This window comes from Thermobia domestica, chromosome 8 (genome assembly GCF_964235325.1).
Source record: "Thermobia domestica chromosome 8, izTheDome1.hap1.1, whole genome shotgun sequence".
Lineage (NCBI taxonomy): Eukaryota > Metazoa > Arthropoda > Insecta > Zygentoma > Lepismatidae > Thermobia > Thermobia domestica.
The window spans coordinates 145,546,255-145,566,135 of NC_137461.1; the positions used below are offsets into that span (position 1 = coordinate 145,546,255).

Below are 19,881 nucleotides of genomic sequence, written 5' to 3' on the forward strand. Positions count from 1 at the left end.
AATTTGCTTTGTGGAATTCATTGTGTGGCGAGTTGTAGCATTTGTGTCAAGAAAGTTTCCCACTGGGAATCATGATTATCGCAGGAAGGAGGGGAAGTTGGAGTTATAATGGTTGAACAAAAACGTGGAGGTGAGTGCAGCCTAATTCCAGAAATCTAGCATAATATCAATATATCCGAAAAGAAATCTCTTGCTTGTACGGAACCAAGAAGAACAAGTATGGCTTTATATGGAAAAACTTCACGCCATATCGCCATCCCTAAAGTTACATCTTAACGTGGAGCAGGAAACAAGAAACCCTGTTTCCTTTCATAACATTTCTGTAAAAATCACCGACACCAGTGGATTTCGGCGCCTTTGAACTGTTGAAACGACATATAAAACAATGCCACCGCAATACCTTCACTGACCTATAGAAAACTTGCACGCCTAGCGGGCATAACCTTGGGACTTAAAAAAAAAAAAAAAAAAGTTCTTAAATTGATAACCTAATAACTTAAAAATAGATACGTCTGCTCAATAGAAACGCTGACATTAATAACTTAGTTTTATAATGTGATAACCAGTGAAATTGAAACTTCCAAGTCATGCTATGCATGAATACCGAAAGTCTTATAGAGCGGCTATGCCCATTCGTCTGATTGTCTACAGGTATGAGACCACAAGCCATAAGAGATATCAAGAAGCCGTTTCTTTAAATCGATTCAGCGTTTTAGGATGAGTTCCATGTCATCCATTAACCCTCTTTTCAAGTCGCGAGTGATAGAAAGGAACCATTTCCGGTTTCGTCTTTGATCGCCATAGAACAGATGCGGTCAAGCTGTTTTTTGGAATAGTCAACGTTTCAAAAAAAAAAATTTAAAAAAAAATGCTACATTCGCACGTATCTCCCTACTAAAACTAAAAGTAATAGAAATTTACTACTACTACTACTTGCGGGATCAATGTTGAACTCTATAGAACGAAAACAGTAAGAGGTTAGCGAGAAGCAGTTTCTTGGAATCGATTCAGTATCCAAACAGTATGTTCTGTCTTATCCACCAACCTTCTGTTCAAGCCGGAAATGGTAGAAAGCAACCATTTCTGGTTTCATCGTTAATTGCCATAGAGCAAAAACTTTATCAAGATTGCGGGAAGCGGTTTTCTGAAATGGGTTCAGCGCCGCAGGAATAGGTTCCAACTCTTCCTATTCAAAGCAGAATTGGTATAAATAATCAATTTCCGGTTTGAGCGTTGATCAACATAGAACGAAAACGGTAGGAGATTGAGAGAAATTGCTTTTTGAGAAAGGTTCTGTCCACCAAGAATAATTTCATCCCGACCTTTCTTCCTCTATGCAAATTGAACCTCCATTTAGACAGCCCCCCCACCTTGTCAAAATTGGACGAAAATGGTGTCAATCGTTTGTGCAGAAATGTGTAACACAAATTTTCGTTTGTGCAACAATGAACAATGAGCTAGAGCGAAAACAGTGGGGGCTGTCTAAACGGTAGCCCCCCCACCTTCTCAAAATTGGTCGAAAATGGTGTCAATCGTTTGTGCATCGTTTGTGCAGAAATGTGCAACACAAATTTTCGTTTGTGCAACAATGAACAATGAGCTAGAGCGAAAACAAAGTGGGGGGCTGTCTAAACGGCAGCCCCCTCACCTTGTCAGAATAAGTCGAAAATGGTTTCAATCGTTTGTGCAGAAATGTGTAACACAAATTTTCGTTTGTGCAACAATGAACAATGAGCTAGAGCGAAAACAGTGGGGGCTGTCTAAACAGTAGCCCCCCACCTTGTCAAAATTGGTCGAAAATGGTGTCAAACGTTTGTGCATCGTTTGTGCAGAAATGTGCAACACAAATTTTCGTTTGTGCAACAATGAACAATGAGCTAGAGCGAAAAAAAGTGAGGGGCTGTCGAAACGGTAGCCCCCCACCTTGTCAGAATTAGTCGAAAATGGTGTCAATCGTTTGTGCATCGTTTGTGCAGAAATGTGCAACACAAATTTTCGTTTGTGCAACAATGAACAATGAGCTAGAGCGAAAACAAAGTGGGGGATGTCCAAACAGTAGCCCCCCCACCTTGTCAAAATTGGTCGAAAATGGTGTCAATCGTTTGTGCATCGTTTGTGCAGAAATGTGCAACACAAATTTTCGTTTGTGCAACAATGAACAATGAGCTACAGCGAAAACAAAGTGGGGGCTGTCTAGACGGTAGCCCCCACCTTGCCAAAATTAGTCGAAAATGGTTTCAATCGTTTGTGCATCGTTTGTGCAGAAATGTGCAACACAAAATTTCGTTTGTGCAACAATGAACAATGAGCTACAGCGAAAACAAAGTGGGGGATGTCTAAAAGGTAGCCCCTCCACCTTGTTAAAATTAGTCGAAAATTGTGTCAATCGTTCGTGCATCGTTTGTGCAAAAACGTGCAACACAAATTTTCGTTTGTGCAACAATGAACAATGAGCTAGAGCGAAAAAAAAGTGAGGGGCTCTCTAAACGGTAGCCCTCCTTCTCAAAATTGGTCGAAAATGGTGTCAATCGTTTGTGCAGAAATGTGCAACACAAATTTTCGTTTGTGCAACAATGAACAATGAGCTAGAGCGAAAACAAAGTAGGGGCTGTCTAAACGGTAGCCCCCACCTTCCAAAATTGGTCGAAAATGGTGTCGATCGTTTGTGCATAGTTTGTGCAGAAAAGTGCAACACAAATTTTCGTTTGTACAACAATGAACAATGACCTAGAGTGAAAACGAAGTGAGGGGCTGTCTAAATGGTAGCCCCCTACCTTGTAAAAATTGGTCGAAAATGGTGTCGATCGTTTCGGCATGGTTTTGCAGAAATGTGCAACACAAATTTTCGTTTGTGCAACAATGAACAATGAGCTAGAGCGAAAACAAAGTGGGGGCTGTCTACACGGTAGCCCCTACCTTGTCAAAATTAGTCGAAAATAGTGTTAATCGTTTGTGCAGAAAAGTGCAACACAAATTTTCGTTTGTGCAACAATGAACAATGAGCTAGAGCGAAAACAAAGTGGGGACTGTCTATACGGTAGCTCCCACCTTGTCAAAATTAGTCGAAAATAGTGTTAATCGTTGTGCATCGTTTGTGCAGAAATGTGCAACACAAATTTTCGTTTGTGCAACAATGAACAATGAGCTAGAGCAAAGACAAAGTGGGGGTCTGTCTAAACGGTAGCCCCCACCTTGTCAAAATTAGTCGAAAATAGTATTAATCGTTTGTGCATAAATGTGCAACTCAAATTTTCGTTTGTGCAACAATGAACAATGAGCTAGAGCGAAAACAAAGTGGGGGGCTGTCCAAACGGTAGCCCCACCACCTTGTCAAAATTGGTCGAAAATGGTGTCAATCGTTTCTGCATCGTTTGTGCAGAAATGTGCAACACAAATTTTCGTTTGTGCAACAATGAACAATGAGCTAGAGCGAAAACAAAGTGGGGGATGTCTAAACAGTAGCCCCCCCCCACCTTGTCAAAATTGGTCGAAAATGGTGTCAAACGTTTGTGCATCGTTTGTACAGAAATGTGCAACACAAATTTTCGTTTGTGCAACAATGAACAATGAGCTAGAGCGAAAAAAGTGGGGGCTGTCTAAACGGTAGCCCCCCACCTTGTCAAAATTGGACGAAAATTGTGTCAATCGTTTGTGCATCCTTTGTGCAGAAATGTGCAACACAAATTTTCGTTTGTGCAACAATGAACAATGAGCTACAGCGAAAACAAAAAGGGGGCTGTCTAGACGGTAGCCCCTACCTTGCCAAAATTGGTCGAAAATGGTTTCAATCGTTTGTGCATCGTTTGTGCAGAAATGTGCAACACAAAATTTCGTTTGTGCAACAATGAATAATGAGCTAGAGCGAAAACAAAGTGGGGGATGTCTAAAAGGTAGCCCCTCCACCTTGTTAAAATTAGTCGAAAATTGTGTCAATCGTTTGTGCATCGTTTGTGCAAAAACGTGCAACACAAATTTTCGTTTGTGCAACAATGAACAATGAGCTAGAGCGAAAAAAAGTGAGGGGCTCTCTAAACGGTAGCCCTCCTTCTCAAAATTGTTCGAAAATGGTGTCAATCGTTTGTGCAGAAATGTGCAACACAAATTTTCGTTTGTGCAACAATGAACAATGAGCTAGAGCGAATACAAAGTAGGGGCTGTCTAAACGGTAGCCCCCCACCTTCCAAAATTGGTCGAAAATGGTGTCAATCGTTTGTGCATAGTTTGTGCAGAAAAGTGCAACACAAATTTTCGTTTGTACAACAATGAACAATGAGCTACAGCGAAAACAAAGTGGGGGCTGTCTAAACGGTAACCTTCCACCTTGTCAAAATTGGTCGAAAATGGTGTCAATCGTTTGTGCACCGTTTGTGCACTAATGTGCAACACAAATTTTTGTTTGTGCAACAATGAAGAATGAGCTAGAGTGAAAACGAAGTGAGGGGCTGTCTAAACGGTAGCCCCCTACCTTGTAAAAATTGGTCGAAAATGGTGTCGATCGTTTCGGCATGGTTTTGCAGAAATGTGCAACACAAATTTTCGTTTCTGCAACAATGAACAATGAGCTAGAGCAAAGACAAAGTGGGGGCTGTCTAAACGGTAGCCCCCACCTTGTCAAAATTGGTCGAAAATGGTGACAATCGTTTGGGCAGAAATGTTCAACACAAATTTTCGTTTGTGCAACAATGAACAATGAGCTAGAGCGAAAAAAGTGGGGGCTGTCTAAACGGTAGCCTCCCCACCTTGTCAAAATTGGACGAAAATTGTGTCAATCGTTTGTGCATCCTTTGTGCAGAAATGTGCAACACAAATTTTCGTTTGTGCAACAATGAACAATGAGCTACAGCGAAAACAAAGTGGGGGATGTCTAAAAGGTAGCCCCTCCACCTTGTTAAAATTAGTCGAAAATTGTGTCAATCGTTTGTGCAAAAACGTGCAACACAAATTTTCGTTTGTGCAACAATGAACAATGAGCTAGAGCGAAAAAAAAGTGAGGGGCTCTCTAAACGGTAGCCCTCCTTCTCAAAATTGTTCGAAAATGGTGTCAATCGTTTGTGCAGAAATGTGCAACACAAATTTTCGTTTGTGCAACAATGAACAATGAGCTAGAGCGAAAACAAAGGGGCTGTCTAAACGGTAGCCCCCCACCTTCCAAAATTGGTCGAAAATGGAGTCAATCGTTTGTGCATAGTTTGTGCAGAAAAGTGCAACACAAATTTTCGTTTGTACAACAATGAACAATGAGCTAGAGCGAAAACAAAGTTGGGGCTGTCTAAACGGTAGCCCCCCACCTTGTCAAAATTGGTCGAAAATGGTGTCAATCGTTTGTGCACCGTTTGTGCACTAATGTGCAACACAAATTTTTGTTTGTGCAACAATGAACAATGAGCTAGAGTGAAAACGAACGTAGGGGCTGTCTAAACGGTAGCCCCCTACCTTGTAAAAATTGGTCGAAAATGGTGTCGATCGTTTCGGCATGGTTTTGCAGAATTGTGCAACACAAATTTTCGTTTCTGCAACAATGAACAATGAGCTAGAGCAAAGACAAAGTGGGGGGCTGTCTAAACGGTAGCCCCCACCTTGTCAAAATTGGTCGAAAATGGTGACAATCGTTTGTGCAGAAATGTGCAACACAAATTTTCGTTTGTGCAACAATGAACAATGAGCTAGAGTGAAAACAAAGTGGGGACTGTCTATACGGTAGCTCCCACCTTGTCAAAATTAGTCGAAAATAGTGTTAATCGTTTGTGCATCGTTTGTGCAGAAATGTGCAACACAAATTTTCGTTTGTGCAACAATGAACAATGAGCTAGAGCGAAAACAAAGTGGGGGGATGTCCAAACGGTAGCCCCACCAACTTGTCAAAATTGGTCGAAAATGGTGTCAATCGTTTCTGCATCGTTTGTGCAGAAATGTGCAACACAAATTTTCGTGTGTGCAACAACGAACAATGAGCTAGAGCAAAAACAAAGTGGGGGCTGTCTACACGGTAGTCCCTACCTTGTCAAAATTAGTCGAAAATAGTGTTAATCGTTTGTGCATCGTTTGTGCAGAAATGTGCAACACAAATTTTCGTTTGTGCAACAATGAACAATGAGCTAGAGCGAAAAAAAGTGAGGAGCTGTCGAAACGGTAGCCCCCCACCTTGTCAGAATTAGTCGAAAATGGTGTCAATCGTTTGTGCATCGTTTGTGCAGAAATATGCAACACAAATTTTCGTTTGTGCAACAATGAACAATGAGCTAGAGCGAAAACAAAGTAGGGGATGTCTAAACAGTAGCCCCCCCACCTTGTCAAAATTGGTCGAAAATGGTGTCAAACGTTTGTGCATCGTTTGTGCAGAAATGTGCAACACAAATTTTCGTTTGTGCAACAATGAACAATGAGCTAGAGCGAAAAAAGTGGGGGCTCTCTAAACGGTATCCCTCACCTTGTCAAAATTGGTCGAAAATGGTGTCAATCGTTTGTGCATCGTTTGTGCAGAAATGTGCAACACAAAATTTCGTTTGTGCAACAATGAACAATGAGCTAGAGCGAAAACAATGTGGTGGGGGATGTCTAAAAGGTAGCCCCTCCACCTTGTTAAAATTTGTCGAAAATTGTGTCAATCGTTTGTGCATCGTTTGTGCAAAAACGTGCAACACAAATTTTCGTTTGTGCAACAATGAACAATGAGCTAGAGCGAAAAAAAAGTGAGGGGCTCTCTAAACGGTAGCCCTCCTTCTCAAAATTGTTCGAAAATGGTGTCAATCGTTTGTGCAGAAATGTGCAACACAAATTTTCGTTTGTGCAACAATGAACAATGAGCTAGAGCGAAAACAAAGTAGGGGCTGTCTAAACGGTAGCCCCCCACCTTCCAAAATTGGTCGAAAATGGTGTCAATCGTTTGTGCATAGTTTGTGCAGAAAAGTGCAACACAAATTTTCGTTTGTACAACAATGAACAATGACCTAGAGCGAAAACAAAGTGGGGGCTGTCTAAACGGTAACCTTCCACCTTGTCAAAATTGGTCGAAAATGGTGTCAATCGTTTGTGCACTAATGTGCAACACAAATTTTTGTTTGTGCAACAATGAAGAATGAGCTAGAGTGAAAACGAAGTGAGGGGCTGTCTAAACGGTAGCCCCCTACCTTGTAAAAATTGGTCGAAAATGGTGTCGATCGTTTCGGCATGGTTTTGCAGAAATGTGCAACACAAATTTTCGTTTCTGCAACAATGAACAATGAGCTAGAGCAAAGACAAAGTGGGGGCTGTCTAAACGGTAGCCCCCACCTTGTCAAAATTGGTCGAAAATGGTGACAATCGTTTGTGCAGAAATGTGCAACACAAATTTTCGTTTGTGGAACAATGAACAATGACCTAGAACGAAAACAAAGTGGGGGGCTGTCTAAACGGTAGCCCCCCCACCTTCTCAAAATTGGTCGAAAATAGTGTCAATCGTTTGTGCATCGTTTGTGCAGAAATTTGCAACACAAATTTTCGTTTCTGCAACAATGAACAATGATCTACAGCGAAAATAAAGCGGAGGATGTCTAAACGGTAGCACCTCCACTTTCACTACATTGGTCGAAAATGTTGTCAATCGTTTGTGCAGAAATGTGCAACACAAATTTTCGTTTGTGCAACAATGAACAATAAGCTAGAGCGAAAACAAAGTAGGGGCTGTCTAAACCGTAACCCCCACCTTGTGAAAATTGGTCGAAAATGGTGCCAGTCGCTTGTGCATCGTTTGTGCAGAAAAGTGCAACACAAATTTTCGTTTCTGCAACAATGAACAATCAGCTATATCAAAAACCCAGTGAGGGGCCTGTCTAAACGGTAGACCCCCACCTTCTCAAGATTCCTCGAAACTTTTTTGAATCGTTTGTAAAGAAGATATTGCGATAGTGTAAAGAGAGAAATTTCCTCTGTGGAAATAATTTTCTTTGAATATGTTAACTTTCTTGAAACAACATTTTTTTAGATTACTAAAACACTTTCTGATACGATAACATATTTTTGATAGTTGACGAATGACAGGGTTAGATTTCAACCCACAACCACACACTACGATAAATATTATTTATTCTTAATTCTAATTTCTATGTTTACTAAGTTCAATTCTAGACTTCAGTTGTATCACATTTTACCAATGTTGATTGGAAGTCAAGAAATTATTTCAGAATATTAGAAGATCGTAAAATAAAATTAATTTCCAAACAAAGCTCAATTAGAATAAATAATCAACTAAACAATGAAAGAAAAAAATATAATCAAGAATTATTCTTATTATTGTACAATTTGACAATAATTATTAACGCAACAATGCTCAAACAACTGAAACCATCATAACTGGTTAGGGCAAATTGGAAAGCCAGATAACACAGCAACAAGTATATTTTTGTAATCGTTCAATGTTGCAAAAAAAATTGTGTTGTACATTTCTGCATAAACGATGAACAAACGATTAAAATAATTTCCGATCAATTTTGAAAAGGCATAACCTACTGTTTAGACAACCCCATTTTCCCTTTGTTCATTGTTGCACAAACGAAAATTTCTAATGCATATTGCTGCACAAACGATCGACATCATTTTGGATTGATTTTGACAAGGTGGGGGGTACCGTATAGACAGCTCCCACTTTATTTCTCCTCACGCTCATTATACATAGTCGCAAAAACGAAAATTTGTCTTCCACATTTAGGAACAAAAAATTCACAAACAATTCATACGATTTTCGACCAATTTTGACAAGGTGGAAGCTAACATTTAGACAGCTCCCCACTTTATTTTGGTTCTAGCTCATTGTTCATTGTTGCACAAACGAAAATTTGTGTTGCACATTTCTGCACAAACGATGCACAAACGATTGACACCGTTTTCGACCAATTTTGAGAAGGTAGGGGGGCTACCGTTTAGACAGCCCCTCCACTTTGTTCTCGCTGTAGCTCATTGTTCATTGTTGCACAAACGAAAATTTGTGTTGCACTTTTCTGCACAAACGATGCACAAACGATTGACACCATTTTCGACTAATTCTGACAAGGTGGGGGGGCTGCCGTTAAGACAGCCCACCACTTTGTTTTCGCTCTAGCTCATTGCTCATTGTTGCACAAACGAAAATTTGTGTTGCACATTTCTGCAAAAACGATGCACAAACGATTGACACCATTTTCGTCCAATTTTGACAAGGTGGGGGGCTACTGTTTAGACAGCCCCACTTTGTTTCCGCTCTAGCTCATTGTTCATTGTTGCACAAACGAAAATTTGTGTTACACATTTCTGCACAAACGATGCACAAACAATTGACACAATTTTCGACCAATTTTGAGAAGGTTTGGGGCTACCGTTTAGACAGCCCCCACATTGTTTTCGCTTTAGCTCATTGTTCATTGTTGCAGAAACGAAAATTTGTGTTTCACATTTCTGCACAAACGGTTGACACCATTTTCGATCAATTTTGACAAGGGGGAGCTACCGTTTAGAGAGCCCCTCACTTTTTTTCGCTCTAGCTCATTGTTCATTGTTGCACAAACGAAAATTTGTGTTGCAAATTTCTGCACAAACGATGCACAAACGATTGACACCATTTTCGACCAATTTTGACAAGGGGGGCTACCGTTTAAAGAGCCTTTCACTTTTCTCGCTCTAGCTCATTGTTCATTGTTGCACAAACGAAAATTTGTGTTGCACATTTCTGCAAAACGATTGATACCATTTTCGTCCAATTTTGACAAGGTTGGGGGCTATCGTTTAGAGACTCCCCACTTGGTTTTCGCTCTAGCTCATTGTTCATTGTTGCACAAATGAAAATTTGTGTTGCACATTTCTGCACAAAGGATGCACAAACGATTGAAACCATTTTCGACCAATTTTGGCAAGGTGGGGTCTACCGTCTACACAGCCCCCACTTTGTTTTCGCTGTAGCTCATTGTTCATTGTTGCACAAACGAAAATTTGTGTTGCACATTTCTGCACAAAGGATGCACAAACGATTGACACAATTTTCGTCCAATTTTGACAAGGTGTTGGGCTACCATTTAGACAGCCCCACTTTGTTTTCGCTCTAGCTCATTGTTCATTGTTGCACAAACGAAAATTTGTGTTGCACATTTCTGCACAAACGATTGTCACCATTTCCCACCAATTTTGACAAGGTGAGGCGGCTACTGTTTAGACAGCCCCCACTTTGTTTTCGCTCTAGCTCATTGTTCATTGTTGCACAAACGAAAATTTGTGTTGCACATTTCTGCACAAACGATGCACAAATGATTGACACCATTTTCGACTAATTCCGACAAGGTGGGGGGCTACCGTTTAGACAGCCCCCCACTTTGTTTTCGCTCTAGCTCATTGTTCATTGTTGCACAAACGAAAATTTGTGTTGCACATTTCTGCACAGATGCACAAACGTTTGACACCATTTTCGACCAATTTTGACAAGGTGGGGGGCTACTGTCTAGACAGCCCCCACTTTTTTTTCGCTCTAGCTCATTGTTCATTGTTGCACAAACGAAAATTTGTGTTGCACATTTCTGCACAAACGATGCACAAACGATTGACACCATTTTCGACCAATTTTGAGAAGGTGGGGGGCTACCGTTTAGACAGCCCCCCCACTTTGTTTTCGCTCTAGCTCATTGTTCATTGTTGCACAAACGAAAATTTGTGTTGCACATTTGTGCACAAACGATGCACAAACGATTGACACCATTTTCGACCAATTTTGAGAAGGTGGGGGGGCGACCGTTTAGACAGCCCCCCACTTTGTTTTCGCTCTAGTTCATTGTTCATTGTTGCACAAACGAAAATTTGTGTTGCACATTTCTGCACAAACGATGCACAAACGATTGACACCGTTTTCGACCAATTTTGACAAGGCGGGGGGGCTGTCTAAATGGACGTGCAAATTGACAATAGTGGAAATCTACGGTTTCCGATTTCAACATTATCACGATAGTGAAAAATAGTAATAAAGAGCGAGAACCAGTTTATTTATTTATTTATTTTAATGAATGTGGTACCATAAGAATATGTTTCATTTTCAACTTTATTCCGAGCTTCCTTGTCACTAAACAGTCACCGTACGCATCTTTGGCATGGGAGACCCTGATCCGATTGCCGGCGGGAGCTCATGTGCTTCTTATCCAACGTAATATATAGATTCGCTGCTGAAAGGGACGTGAAAATCAAATCAAATCAAAATCCGACTTTATTCCTCTGTTGCAGCCAAAAGTTCCTCTGCAACCATTTCCAGTTCTAATATTTATCCTCATAGAATGAAAACTGTAATAGAGTGACAAAATTGTTTTTGATATAAATTCCGAATCCAAGAATGGCTTTCATATCAGATTGATTGTACTGAAACCGGAATTAGTAGAAATAATACAACTTCTGGTGTCAGTATTGACCCGTACATAGTAATAATTGTAAGAGATAGCAAAAAGCTGTTTTTGATCTGGGTCTGCGTAATGAATAAGTTCTAGCTCACATATTATTCCTCTATTGCAACGGAGGTTACAGCAAGGATGCAGCCTGGTCAGTAAAGTCAGTATTCCAGGCTCTTTAATAATAGAAAATATTTCATTTAAATATTCCAAATTGCAGTTTAAATGTTTCACGTAATCTGAACCCAATAAGGAAGTATAACAATAACTAAGACCTGTTTAGATACTCGATATGTTCTCGATTTACAACTATCTAGCAGTACCACTTAAACAATAGGGCAGTCAAGAAACTTGCACCATAGAGTGGATCTATGACAATGTTATACGAGGGCTTTTTTTTTTTTTTTTTTTTTTTCAACCTCCGATGGACCATGAAAGAAAGACAAAAGTAAAGAACAAAATGGATTTATTAGAAGTTATATAATGTTCGTCTTGTGTTATGCTTCTTGTATGTTCTTAAGAGTAGGTGTTGAATTTGAGTCTTTCATGGCTTTGAGAACTCTCAATGCAAAGTTAAATATAATGTCTGGGATGAAGAAATTCGGAAATAGGCCAGAACTGGTTCCACTTACTCAGAAGCTTCTTACATCTGCTAAGTCTGCTTACCGTAACTATAAAGCATACTTAGAAAACCTAAGAAAGGGGGAAGCTCAAAAAGAAAAGATGAAACAAAACGACAAACAGAGAGAGATGATGATGAAGAAATTGACAAAGGAAACAAGGAGCATGATAAGATTTTGGTTACTTTTTCGTATGTTTTTGATCACTTTTTCGTGTGTTTTTGGTCACTTTTCAACTATTTACAAAAGACCAGACTACTATGAGCCCTGAAAGCAGTCAGTATGGAATCGATGAAGAGAATTCGTGTATCGCTCGTAAAGAGGCACGATAAACAAAACCACGGAAAGGACAGTAATTTGTTCCTTAGACAAAACACTCACTGGGAGTTTATGCTAGTGATGTGTTAACAATGAGCTTCAAAAATACAGCCGATGAAAGTCTTCATAGGCAACAACAAGGATATTAATAATTTTAAATATATAAAGTTTCTTTCAACGAGAAGCAGAAACTTCGGTGTGTTTGTGCTGATGTTGAAAGTATAAAGGAAATATTCTTTAATAATCTTGATATTAGCGTGTTAATTAAAGTTAATCAATTGCTGTTTCACATGAGAGTGGAGTGTATTTAAACAACAGAGATACAAAGAAACAGACTTAAGCGGGCCGAACCATAAAAATGAATAATGTGTTATTTTCTTTTATTTTTGTTTATTTATTTATTTATTGTATTAATTCCAGGTGTAACATGAAGTATGTAACTGGCCATTATACTATTCGTGAATCGAGACTTAATTTTTATCTGAAAATTTTTGTAACCTTTTATTAGGGTGAGCTGATTTCAACTTAGTGTTTCGCAAAAAAAGTTTAAACCATAAAATCAAATTTAAAGGCAAAAATGTCACAAATTGTGTGAACTTCATGGTGACATTTCCTCATATCACAAACCGTCTATACCTTTTCTCGTATATTGTAAACTCAGGAAACATGAATTCGATTTATTAAAATCAACTTTTTTTCTGCGTATGTATGAATGGTTCAAAACCAGAGTGAACTCAGATGATGCGTATCTTTATTTATTTATTTATTTATTATTTTTTTATTTTATTTATTTATTTATTTATTTTTTATACGAAAATTAAGTCACTGTATTTTTGATTCAGTGAACTAATTTGGACTAAATTAAATCCTCTTTACTTTGTTATCTTTTGAAATTGCCCGTTTTTTGATAATGTGTATAATTCTGTGCAGGGATTTCATTTGTGTATCTTTTTGTCTTTCTGAAGTGATTTAAAATAGTCACAAATATGCAAGATCAGTTCAGCGTATTTCTATCAGTTATCCTCCAGGTTATCTCTACACCTCCGTGTTATCTAATATAACTCATTTTTATTTCCATGTCACTAATCCGTTCTTGATTTGGTCTGTGCATTGTGAAAACTGTAGGTGTGTGCATACACATCAGCGTCTGTATATGTGTTTATATCACCGTAAACACAGACAAACGCGTAAAATTATATATATGTACTTACCCAGGCTTAAGAAAGTATGTCCTGTGGATAATGTGAAGACATAGGATTGATTTAGTCATTTTTGGAGTGCTTTGTCGGAAACACGAGTACATCAATCCATTCACTCGGGAATTTCGCTCGGAAGGGCTCGCATTCTCTCTAGAGATGCAAGAGCTCGAAAAAAAAAAGCCGGCTTTTTTGGAAAAAAACTCGGTTTTTTCTGCTTTGCTTTTTTGCTTCGGAAATTTTGGGCTTTTTTGAAAATACTGCTTTAAATTGATAAAACAGACTTTGTATCGCTTCTCTATAACACAAAAAATCATTTAATTAGTGGTTGATGCTGATAATAATATAAAACATCGAAAATAAACTATGAATTTCGAAAAAATATTTCAAACAATTTTTCTTCAACATATTTACATTATGAATTCCACAGGATTAACCAATGTATATAATAAGAATTTTTTAACCTCCTATATACAAAAGTAAGCAGAGTTGGCAAGAACCGTGGTTGTTTTTGAATATGCCAAAAACCCGTTTTTTGGGGGATGTTTAAACCAGGCTTTTTTGACTTAGATTTTTTGCTTTATGTATTTATATTACATATTCACAGAAATAGCCTAAGTTTATTTCGCCTTGATGTTATTATGCAACAGCGGGGTTATGCCGGAAGAACTCCCATAAGCTTAAAGAAGTGCGGTCAGTAAATTTCTTAAGTTGAGAATCTCCCGCCCTAGCCATTGGGAAAATCCCGTCATTACTTGAAATGTAAGACAATAACGGGAAAATCCTGTTATTGCTTTGCGTGTAAAATTTAAAGGTCAACGTACCATAATCAGTGCGCTAAAACTGAGGTATTAAATTACAAATTTAGTACCGGTACGTAGATATCATTGAAAGTCCAATCCAAGCTAATGTTGGAAGCTACGTAGGCAATCGATAAATTTTGCCAATTTCTATCAATATATTTAAGCAATATTGGCTTCTTTATAAAACAACACGCATTTAGGCATGTAGAAATATACAATTTGGTTTGTTTCGTATATTTAGGCTTAACATCCTTACGAAATACCGAGGTTATCAAGGAGAAGACTTTCGCTTAAACTGACATCCGAACCGCTACTTGGGTTACGCATGAAAAAAGGATTGTGGTTCGACCGAGAATTGAACATGGGACACCTTGATTAAAAGGTGAAAGGGAAATAAAACTATTGCAGGTGGTTTGATATCTGGAAACGTTACCATGAAGTTCACACGATTCGCATTTTTCATTCTTTTTATTTTTGTGGTTTAAACCAGTTATTAAAAAAAAAAAAAGTTGGTGTAAATCAGCCAACCCTAAAAGTAAACACTTCTTTTTAAAGAATACACAAATAACTAGCAAAATAGTATGTAGTATTTTTACTTCAAAATATTCCATACCCTCTTTTTGAAACAAAATAAAATTAAAATAAAACATAAGAGAAATACTTAGATTTATATGATACACTTAAAGGCTGCACATCTGGAGCTTTTGGTTCTGTATATTCTTGAAATTCTACAGTTAAGTTTTATAGAACCACCATCACAGTTTACCCAATCCTCAAGTTTTCTGAATTTTTAACAAGAGGGATTCAACATATCATTACGGAACTCCCCCCCCCCCCAAAAAAAAAAAAAGACTACGGAATATATTTAAGTTAAGCTAAATACAACTGCACAACAAACATGACTGAGTGATTAACTTTTGCGCTTCTATCGGGAAGTCCGGGATTCAACCAGCATTCGACCATTCTGACAAAGCTTTTCTTCATTCCATCTGTGAATGTAGAAATAGTGCGTGTACTGTGAGTTGGGCGACTTCCTTTTTTATTGTTTTTAAATCGTTATTATTACTAATTACCAGCAGTGACGGTTTTGCGAAGGTTAGGGGAGCGGTCTTTCGGACTGAAGCCCGTTCCCCAAAGTTACGGAATGTCTGCAACAAACGAAATATCTATTATTTATGCCTTTACTCACAAACTTTAAGCTCCCGTCAAATAAAAATTACGAATGTTTAAAAAAACTAAACATTAGTAAGAAACCCTTCCCAAAATACTTTTCTAAATCCGCCACTGATTCTCAGTATAAAATGATTTTTAAAGTTGTATCCGAAAGATTATTGCTAAACATATAAACGAAACGAAATATTGGTTATGCCTGTACTCATAAACTTCAAGCACTTCCCAAATAAAATTAGGACTTTTTAGGAAACGAAACAATCAGAAAAAACCCTCCTAAAGTACTTTTCTAAATCCGCTACTGATTATTTGTATAAATTGGTATTCAAGGTTGTGTCCGGAAAATTATTGCTAAATCACTTCACAGCTACAGTATAACAGAAATGTGGAAGTACGGTTTCACGGATATATTGAAAAACGTACGCTTTGACGGATAAATAGAAAAACGGGCAAGTTTAACTTTTGCGCTAGAAGCTAGAGTACTAAAAGCTCTTAGAAATGAAACACGGATGACAAACTAGAGAAGAAAAAAGATGTCGATAACTCAAAAGTTAAAATAAAGTTAAATAGCCTCTAAAATTACCCTCAAATACTACATTCTTCATGTTAGCTTTAATTCGTAAAACATGTGCTCCATCCATCTTGATGGTGAATTTCAGAGCGAAATATCACATTCAGGTCATGGAATTTTTATCTAATTATAGAATATACTATAAGAAAGCTATTTAGATAGAAAAATCATGAAGTTGAAAAAAGCCAAAATTTCCAAAATTCTCGTTTTTTTTTTCCAAAAAAGCCGGCTTTTTATGTGAAAAAACCATCGATTCAAAAAAGCCGGCTTTTTTGCATCTCTAATTCTCTCTCTAAGAAATGGGAAGGACCTGCGGTCAGAATGAAGCTTGCTGATTGTTTCTTGCAGTTGTAAAACAACCAGTTGATCAGTTATTCTAGGAAACTTAGTAGTTTTATAAAATCAGACACTGATGTTTTCGCCATGATCCAACTAATGTCGAATGTTAGTTAACAAAATCATATCATAAACTTCCAAAATAATGATAAACTTCATTAGGAACTGAACAGGGTTGGAATCTTGAATTACCTTAATGCAATTAATGCAATTAAAATGCAATTAAATGCAATTAAAATACCTACTGGTCAATCACAATGTTCCAAATGTTTTTTTAATTATTCTGTATGTATGATAACGTGTTAATGCTTTTGTTAATGTTACTGTTATTATTATTATTATATTTATCTTCTCTTTTGAACAGAATGAAACCAGGGAGGAAGCAATAGAATTTTGTCACCATTGAAGATAACCAAATCGTTGAACCAACATCGGAGAAGAAAACAATTGACAAAGGAATTCTAAGACTCATTTAGCAGCTATTGAACTGCTTCCAAATATTAATTATACAAAAATAATATAATGTCAAAAATTAGAAGATTACTCTGTATTTCATAGTTGGTAAAGTAATGAGTTATTTTCAAATTGTGTAGGGTTTGTCCAGGAAGTAGTAGGACTGATTTTTTTCCCTCCAAAATGTGGTGAAGAAGGGGAATGTTACTGCGTTAATTAGGTGGTGTGGTGTCTTAGTTACCAGCACACCAATCGTCTCCAAGTCTTCATGGAGTGTAGATCGAGTTTAAGGTAAACCCCATTCAAGGTGCCTTGTCATCTCCACAATGAATCGTTTGTTAGAGCAGCGTTACGCAGTGAAGTTCTGCGTCAAACTGGGTAAAACTGCGAGTGAGACTTACGACATGTTCAAGACTGCTTATGGGAGTGATGTCATGAGTCGATCAAGTGTTTTTGAATGGCACAAATTGTTTCGGGAGGGAAGAGAGCAAGTTGAAGATGAGCAATGGTCAGGACGTACTTCAACGGCAAAAAAGTGATGAAAACAGCGAAAATGCGAAATCTTTTGAACTCTGACCGCAGATTGAGTGTGCGGATGATATCAGAACAATTAAATTTGCCCGCATGAACAAGTCAAAATTGACTGCAAAGGTGTGATTCACAGAGAGTTTGTGCCGCGAGGTCAAACTATGAATGGTGCATTTTATATGGAAGTACTTGAAAGATTCCGAAAACGAGTTGCCCGCGTCCGTCCATCAATCACTGAATCATGGGAGCTTCATCACAACGATGCACCGAGCCAAACCACATTTGTTGTCATGGACTTCCTGACCAAACATGGCATCACATTGCTTCCCTGGCCACCCTGCAGCCCAGATGTTGCTCCTGCAGACTTCTTCCTCTTCCCCCGACTGAAAAAGGTCATGAAAGGACAGTACCACGGCTCGATCCAGGCCATTCAAGAGGCCTTAACGAGGGATCTGAAGAGCATTCCAGTTTCTCCGTTCCAGGAGCCTTCCGTGATTGGCAGAGTCACTGGAAACACTGTGTTGATGCAGAAGGGGCATATTTTGAAAACTATTAATTCGATGTTTCAAAATTGTGAATACATTTTTTGAAAAAAAATTCAGTTCTACTTCTTTCCGGACAAAACCTATATTCTCGCAAGTAATATAAATAAGTGATAGAAGTCGGGACAGATCAACAATTTATTTCTTTGGGAAAAAAATCTTATGCAAATAGACAAATACAAACCTTCATGGAAGAATTATCTTGATTACTTCTTGTTTCCTTTAAACTGCATAGATTATTAAATTCGTATTCTGTTATATATTAATTTGAAAGAAGTTTGTTACTTATCAATAAGAGCCACTAAGCATGAGTGAACTAATTAATCGATCAGCCAGGTTGTTATAAAAAGAATGCCTAGTGTCGTGAGTTCTAATTTATAGTATGATTACTGTGTACTAACAGCGTGGTGTGTACTGTATACTGTGTAAAGAGTGAAAGTATTTTACTTTACCTCTAAAGCCATACAAACTTCATAACTACGATGCTAAGAACTCCTTAGTTTTACCATAAATACTGTCCCAACTTTTAAGAGTGGCTGTACTTCCGTCTGTACAAGCAAGCGACGTCAAGAACGGTGTCGTGAAACGTGAGTCATTGCTGGATGAGCTGAAGAGGTATAAAGGTGTCAGTTGTAAGTGTTCAAGATCAAGATGGAATGGGGAGAGTATGAAAATCGTGTGGCCGTGATAGCATTGCACAAGGTAGGCAAATCACCAGGGAAAATTTTTAAAACCCTCGAGAAGCTGCAAATTAGTAAAAAATTCATTTACCGCATTATCCAGCGCTCTTTTGAGACTGGAATTATGAAAGATCGACCGCGGCAAGGAACACTGTGTAACACTCCGATGCACATCACAGCGATTCAAACCCCGAAATTTAGTAGGATAAGGTTTTCAAAAAAAAAAAAAAAAAAAAAAGGGGGGGGGGGGCAAACCGCAACGACTGCACAACAGAGGGCCCAGGGTTATATTCAAGGCTAGGGAAAATGATGCACATAGATTCCATTAATCATGTTAAGCAATAGTGACCATTTATCCCAAAATTCCGTCAAGGTAAAAGAATACACATATAATTGACAACCCGAACATAATTCCACTGTAATAAACAGTTTATTTTAGTTAAAGCGCATTGTCAATTATCCGTAGGATTAATAATTATTAACTCAAACGCATATTATATACTATCAGCCAACGCACGTTACACACACATATCAGCTCCAATTAGTTAGTAGAATACAATTCTACAATTTATTTTCAAATTTCTAAATTATAACCTTGACTGAGAGTTTTTGTTATCCTGCAACATTTGAAAACTATTGCCCACCAGTGTACATAACAGAGTTTAAGCTCAAAAATGATTTTTTTACAGATAATGATAAGAATGGATAAATAACGTTATTTTATAACTTCTGACAGAATTATACGCAGTTCTAATGCTCAGTAACAATACAATACGACAAAATGCAAATTTTAACAAACTCACTTCTTTAACAGATTTTTCGCTTTATAACCCTATCAGTATCCAATTACTTGTTAATAACAATTTATTTCTAAATCTTTAACACTATTCAATAGGAGTTTAATACCTGTTTAATGAATCTGCTGTTAATCGAGTCGGCCAGTCTAGTTGGGGCCACAAAAGCGTGGTCGAACTGAAATGAGTCTAAAATTAGCGCAAAAGTTTAAGCAAATTAGACAAAATCCAAACTAATTAATCTTCATTAACAAATAATAAAGCGAAACGAACTCTTATCGTAAAGATAAAACGTTTCGTAACACGTGGCCAAAAAGGACCTTAACACAAGTGCCGCAATTTTCGTAAGTTGACTCAACTCCATTTTAAAGAAAGGAATGAACACGTGATTAGACAATGATTAAACACAGAAGACGGAAGAAAAAGAGACACTAAAAGAACTCTAATATTTTACTTACCTCTGTGCTTGAACGAGACCAATGTCTTTCGTCAACAAAACTCACT

The 19,881-nt window shown here is 37.9% G+C and overlaps 1 long non-coding RNA gene across 4 annotated transcripts in view; it reads left to right on the forward strand.

Annotated features, from left to right (window-relative positions):
* Nucleotides 1-19,881, forward strand: part of LOC145693268 (uncharacterized) — a 150,480-nt gene that overhangs the window by 41,620 nt on the left and 88,979 nt on the right. For 2 of the 4 annotated variants that reach the window (XR_014132737.1, XR_014132738.1), the window contains exon 5: nt 16,745-16,941. This is a non-coding gene — a long non-coding RNA (uncharacterized LOC145693268). Of the gene's footprint in view, nt 1-16,744; nt 18,731-19,881 lie in introns of those variants that run through there. The other 2 variants (XR_014132739.1, XR_014132736.1) reach the window with 1 other exon arrangement.